Source organism: Crinia signifera, chromosome 3, assembly GCF_055691185.1.
Source record: "Crinia signifera chromosome 3, ASM5569118v1, whole genome shotgun sequence".
In the NCBI taxonomy this organism is placed as follows: domain Eukaryota; kingdom Metazoa; phylum Chordata; class Amphibia; order Anura; family Myobatrachidae; genus Crinia; species Crinia signifera.
In genome coordinates, this window is record NC_139219.1 from 331,405,712 (window position 1) to 331,413,264 (window position 7,553).

At 40.0% G+C, this 7,553-nt stretch overlaps 1 pseudogene; it reads right to left on the reverse strand.

Moving 5' to 3' along the window:
* Nucleotides 1-748: 748 nt before the first annotated feature.
* LOC146063073 (olfactory receptor 2G3-like) lies at nucleotides 749-1,678 on the reverse strand (annotated as a pseudogene).
* Between the last annotated feature and the right edge of the window lie 5,875 nt (nucleotides 1,679-7,553).

Consider the following 7,553-nt stretch of genomic DNA (forward strand, 5'->3'; position numbering starts at 1 on the left):
TTCAAATCACATGATTGGATTTTGTTTCTGCAAACTCCGTTGATTTACCATCAAAAATTATTTTGTCACTTTCCAGATTCCTCATACAAATTAGCTATTTCACAATTTTATAAATTTTAGATAAATAATGAGAGAAATAAATAAAGTAGGTAGCCAGAGTATTTATTAAGTTTTTTTTTCTTGTATACGGTTAAATAAATAAAGTTAGCACATGATATAAAGTATGAGGTAATACAGGTTGGATCTCCCTTATCCGTGTATTCCAAAAAAATCTAAATATTCTGAAAACTGTGGTTTTTCAGATTTTTTTTTTCCCCAGATCCTTTTTTTCATAGTTACAGTACCTCATCCCCTGATGTCAACGGCAGGCTCCGGGATCCCCTTCATCAGCATCTATGGTCCCAGGGGTGCATTGCGCAGGCACTCCGGTGACGTTCCCGGTGCACCAGTGTATTGCACCCCGGGACCGGAGATGCCGCTTAAGAGGATACTGAAGGCTGCTGTGGACACCGGGGGCCACTCTGGATGTCTGGGGCCCATTGAAGCACTACCAGGGGACCAGGCGAGCATTAATTTTTTTTCCAAAATCCGAAAAAATCCCTTATTCAAAAAGCTTGTCGTCCCAAGCATTTTAGATAAGGGATAACCTGTATTGAGACTGTCCAGAGCACTAAAATGTCTGATACAACCCAAACTTATTTTTGAAACCATGGTTGAAGAAGAAACCAATGGAAATATATAAACTTTATTACAGGATGGGTGTAGACCTTCTCAATAGTCCAAGAGCTCTTTGAACATCTTTATTTCGCAGGATGTAGATAAGAGGGTTTAGCATTGGGGTAACAGTCGTATAGAACACTGACCCTATTTTGTCAGTAAATTCTGTAGCTGTATACCTTGGTCTCAGGTACATGAACATAACTGTCCCATAGAAGATGATCACCACAATGAGGTGGGAAACACACGTGGAGAAGGCTTTGTATCTCCTGGAGGGGATTCTCACTACCACAAGGAAAATTTGTGTGTAAGAAAAAAGAATAAGAATTAGGGGAATAAGAAGCAACAAGGTCCCACCGACCAGAGATACAATGTTGTTCACTGTGATATCACCGCAGGACAGTTGGAGCAGTGATGGGGCTTCACAGAAGAAGTGGTTGATTGTGATTTGTCCACAAAACCTTAACTGACTTATAAAATATATATCTACTGAGGATACAACGGTGCCAGTCACCCAGCACACACTGATCATCCTGATACAGGACGCGGTGTCCATAATCACATTATAACGCAAAGGATTACAGATAGCAACATACCGATCATAGGCCATGAAAGCCAGAAGGATGCACTCGGTTTCACCCAAGAACAGGTAAAAATAAACCTGGAGGAAGCAGCCGGCAAATGTAATACTTTTGGAAGAGATAGCGATGTTCACCAACATCTTGGGTACAATGATTGATGTGTAGCAGATGTCCAGGAAGGACAGATTGCTGAGGAATAAATACATTGGGGTGTGCAGGCGGTTGTCCACTCACACAGCCGTGATGAGCAGGATATTCCCAGCGAAAGTGGACATATATATCATCAAGAACAACAGGAACAAGGGGACTTGCATATCTGGATTGTCTGAGAGTCCCAGAAGAATGAACTCTTTGACTATACTCTGGTTCCCAAATGCCATGTTAGCAATCTCTTATTAATATGCCTTTGCCATTCTGTGACTCAAAGCTTAATTAGGTACAATATATATAAATATATATATATATATATATATATATATATTTTAACAACAGAAGGACGACTATTACGAGTGACTTTTAATCTATGAACCCTTAGCAGGGTACATCATATACCAGATTATAACTCATGGTCTGTGGATTTTCAGAATTATATTGTTGTTGTAATATGTTGCGTCAGTTCCAGAAATTATGTGGCAAAAGAGACGCCAGCCATTCATAATACATCACCATTGTGCTCTGGAAATTGTGACAGTTGGTAAGCTATGCCTGTAAACATGTGACCTGCTAGGTGGTCTGGAAAACAGTGAGACCTTTCAGATGGCCGGGAAACTGTGACAGTTATTTGGCGTCAAATTCCCAAGGGGATGAAAAGTGCTAAAATATTACATCCAGCTGAAACCGGGCACATCAGCTAGTAGGTAATCAAATCCTGTTCTTGATGGATTACCTTCAGAAGGATATTTCCACGTCCACTGATACTGTATGTTGCAAGGTTTGAAGGTAAAAACTTGATACGCAAGAATTACCCAAGGGATATAATATGTTCTGCTTACAAAAAAGGTCATTAATGGGTATGAGTGCAACATGTAATCCTTTCCCTGAACCAAGAAGACTTCATAGACCAGGTGGTTAGTTACATACTACAACGTCATGTGATTTTGTGCGCTAAGTGCTGAAGTTTGAACACTACTTATATAAATCCGACAGTATAAAACCCTATTGCAGGCTTCCTTTGTGCTGCAGTGAAATACAGTAGGGAGCTTTTTCTTTACCTGTTGGTAGATATGATAATATTTTCTAGACACACCCCAATATTCAGTTAAAGTGCTGAACTCTTTCGGACGCACCACCAACCCCAGTACCCTGTTAGAATTATGTCTGTAATCACGGTCTTATGTTGGTTTCTATATAGCCATACCTATATCTAATCTAACCACCATCTTCAGGCTTGTGACAATCTCGCCATTTAGTACAAATCTGCATGAGTCGCCTGAAAAACGGGACATCCGTAAGTCCAATTGTAATTTCATGTTTAGCTGCTACAGTATCGCTACACGTCCCTCCTCTTCCCACTTAACCCATGTGAGTGCCAAAATCTCTGTGAGATGTTCAAAATATCTGCTAAAAATGCTCATGTTTGTTATATAAATTCAATTTTTTTTACACTGCTTTTCACACATTAACTTTTCAATCAAAGGGTTAAACAGATAAAGGGTAGCAGTAAATCTGTGGAATCAGAACTTTCCTTTAAAATGTTCTAGTAACAAACTGAGGTTCGTACTGGAAATGCGAGACACATTTCACTCTGACTATGAATACCCTAAGACTCACAAATGAGAAGACAAGTTACAATAGACCATTTCATATCATGCTCATTGCACCTGTTCAATAGTATGTGCTAAGTACATTAAGCATAAAATACATGTGAAAGAAATTTTAAGCAGTTGGTGTGATTTCCATGGTGGCAGCGGAACTGGCCATTTATCCTACAGGAAATCTGTAATGTAACGGCATAAGACAAATTTTCCCTTACATTGTCCAACATCATTACCTCGAAAATGAAGTGAATAGAACTTGGAATAGTTGTAATCTATTTATATTCAGTTACTGCAACTGCGATATCTGTCAGCGGTGTCGTCAGCCCGTGAAATCATATTTTACTGACACAAATTCCTAAAATGCTATTTTTGGTCTCACTATTCGGTGAAGATTTGAGATTACTTTCAGAAAGCTTTTTAATATGGAAAAATTTCCTAAATTTGCTTAGCACAAAATGTGAGATTGCATCTAATATTTATTTAGCAAATAAAGTAGTTATATATTAATCACTGGTAAGCCATTTTTATTTTCTGTTACAATAAATTCATATTTTAGGCTTACAAATGATTTATATTATTAATATCGATATTGTTTGTTACTCTCATTTTGTAACTTTATAAAATGGAATATTGAAGCATTTAAATGAAAATTGAACTTCTTTTAGTATTATTTTCCATTACATATGATCAAACAGTATACAACATTCTGGTCAGACATTTGTAAAATCTGTTTTGATATTCATCTTACAGTATCTTATTTGGCCTTTAACCCGTTTAGTGCCAACATGAGAGATGTGAAAAACACCCTCTAAAAATGCTAGCGTCTCACATTTGTTTTATTAATTCAAATAAAAAATGTTGTGTACGAAAAGATTTTTTTTTTATATTAGGTAACATTACAGATCTTTACGGTGAATAAATATGTTCGCTTGGCAATTTTCACACCTATTTTGACAAATTCACTTGGCACTCAAATGGTTAATAGCGTATTTCTGAATTTTAGTAATAAACGTTTTACTGTAGTTGCAACAGGTGTCCCGTACAGGAGGTTGGTTTTGCATTTTAAATGAATTGCATTTAAATGTAGGGACTATCTCACCAATTTCGTGCCAGCTTCTACAAATTGTGGTCTATCACCTTTGGCCTTGAGGCTGATACTCTATTCCGTGGTCCTCATTCCGATCCCGTTGAATCTTTTTCCTGAAGTTCGAATTAAGGATGTTGGCAAACGTGTTCTGCAATGTAGGAAGCAGGTCATCATCAGACGGCACCAGTAATTGACAGTCTGATATAATTTTCGGGGTCGGGATGGGGGGGGCAGCGACGGCTACTGTTTGTGAAACCAGAGGCATGCTACTGCCATTTAAGGGGAAGGAAGAGATCAGGGATCTCCGTCATTGGAATGAGATCTTCTTGCCTCTGCTTACATACATATCCTATTGGATGCCACCTAGTGGTGATCCAAGGATCAGATATTGTGTCCTAGGACAGGTGTCTATGTGTAATAGACACCTCCTGTTAAATTCACATACAGAGCTATTGCTGCTGCTTCCAAAGAACCAACTCTGAACGCACCGGAATTAGCCCCATTTACCCTTCTGTTATCTGTCTCAGGAAAAAAACTGTTCACCTTCAGGCATGCAACACCTTGAAGCTTAGAAATGAGGTTGTGGTTTTGTTGAATATAATCTATAATGTCATCATCAGCTTTGTTACATAAATGATTGTGGTCATTATCTTAGTACACTATGGCCCTTATTCACATTGGCGCGTACGCATGCGAATTCGCACGTTTCACCCTGCTACCCCCATTGCGCATGTGCAGCTAACGCACTGCGCATGTGCAATCTAATAAAAAAGTACTCGCAAGCAAACTTTCGCGTAAATTTCTCCGTGCGAACGAGTGCATAGGTAGTAGGCGTGCAGTGGGCGTTAGCATGGGCGCGACCATTATAATGAGCAAAACTGGGCGTACACATGGGCGTACACATGGGCGTTCACTATGAGTGGTGGGTGTGCTTTCGCATGAGTGCAAGAGGGATTGTTCCCCTCAAACGCAAAACTTTTCGCAAGCTCAAAGCAGGTTTTTAGTTTCGCACACCTTGCTCCTTGTAATGTGCTCATTCGTACGGAGCAAACACACGCACAAAATGGATAAATCAATGGGTAAATCAATGGCACCTGCACACTATTGACACCAATACATGGTTGATTTCATGAGACAATTAACTCAGCACAACTTCTGATTGCATACCACCAGCAATCAAGTGTTAGCAGATACAAACTTCTTCTGTTGCTAAAGTTATTTTGACCAAACCAATGCGCCACAACCAAACAAATCCCACCGTTAGCAGACTGAGGTGAGTGTGCGTACGAAAATGTGTGGGTGCGAGTGACCAGTTACACGTACGCGCAATGATAGTCCACCCCCCTTTTAAGTATGGTTGCGTGCGAATAATTTCGCAAGCACTATAGGCGTGCCTTCGCCCGATGCGTGCGTGTGGGTTTTTTTGTAAGAGTGCTTGCGAATGTGCATGCGAGCGCATGAACCTGAATGAGGCCCAAAGTTCCTGTTTTATATATTAGTATATATTCCATAGATGTTGTCATGACTTGCATGCAAAGAGACATTGGTCAGTTGTTACTCCAACAATTGCAGACATGTGGTAAATGTCAGTACAGACTATAAGCAGGGCAGCCGAGAAGGGGGGGGGGGGAGGTTCTAATTACCTTGGCCCTGCATTCCTCTCGGCTGCCCTGACTTTAAGCATGCCCTAATGATGTTCTTATGCCGCTCTTATAAACCTTATCTACAGTATTATTCCCTGGAGGGCTCTACCCATTGCACGTCTGTTATTATTAGAATTCCCAGTAGTAGGAGAATGTAATTTCATTTGTGCACCAGAGATTTTTCTTTGAAGTTAAATTTAAACATATTCGACCAATAAGGAAAACCAAATGAAAACTGTTATATATTTATTTTTATTCCAAATTGGAAATTACTGTTTGTTCTCAAAATAACAAAAATAAAAAAATAGAGATATGGCAAACTGGTTTGGGTGTACTAGCATGTTGACATTCAAAAATTTTTTCAAATATATATATATATAAAAGACTAACCCTAACTACTAACCCCTTGACTTATCCCTTATAATACTGTCCCATAATAATGGCGACCATCGGAGGATGAGGGAGGTTCCCACAGATGGGGGAGGTGTTCACATGAAACATCCTTACAGCCTTCGTATAGATTGTGTCGGTATCTAATCCTCTCAAGGTGTGTTGTGTGCCTGTAATGGACACTAATGTCAGCTATTTGTATTAGTCTCTGTATACGTATTGAGATGTCAACTGGGTAGTAGCTCACATTTACACAGATGTCTGTGACAGTATTCAATGCCCGGTGTAAGTTTGTGTAGCAGTCTGGCCCTTTAACCTCTGGTCAGGATCTCTGCTTTCTCTGAGTCATGCAAACATGCATCGTACTCAGCATGAGAGGATCCTGCTGGGCTGCGTGGTCAGATATGGATAGAAAAGGTAAACACCTCTCAGTTTGGAAAGTACTATATGTTGCAGTCAAACCCTGTTGTTACAGTGACATTGCAGGGTGTTGTTCTGCCCCAGTTCTTCACTATGAGAGTGCCAGAGCAATGAAGCAATTGCACAGATGGCCTTAAAAGGTGAAGAGAGAGAGAAAAAGTTGCTTTATAGTAAATTTGAGTATAGCCTTCTGCTGTTGTGGAGTCTCTTGCTCCCGCAGAGGACTCCACAGTAAGAGAGGTGCCTTCAAAACACTGTTCAGCAGAACTTAGAGTAAAGGAATCGCCTATGCTGCTTATGTCAAATGCTACGTGCTCCCCTGTTGTGCAAAGCCAGAGCAGGGACAGCATATGCAAGTCACAAATGAGAGGGCGATATAAAGCTTTGAATGGCTTTCATGCGCCGGGAGAGTTGGCAGGTTGCCGGGTAGATTCCTTGTGGCTGCGGCTCCCCGTATAGTGCGGCTGATTGCTGTGCAGTCTAATCGGCACTGTCCCGCTGGTGCTGGTGGACAGTGAAAGACAACGCGCGTTTCACCCCCTTGCGGCTTGATCACATCAAGTGACGTATGCAGAAACTGTCAACATTTTGGTATCAACATTGTAAATTACAACAATCTGACTGGATGCCAACTGGTCTAAAGAAAAAATTAATGAAACCACATGCTAAAGTATTGCTAAAAATAACCATCTGTACTAGACAAAAGGATTAATATACACACACTTTGCTAAAATTAACGTCTATTAATGGAGTAAAGTAATTTTCATATACTCTAGCCTACAGGAACATTTAAATCATCTAAATGATACAATTAGACCTGATGCATTTTCAGACATTTAAAATGACCTACAGTCTTTATCGCAGTGTCCAATTAGAGGCTGTTTTTACTGACCAAAAATGGACACATGATCCCATGAAAACACCTGGAATCGAGGCTATAGCAGCTGCTTAGCGGAGA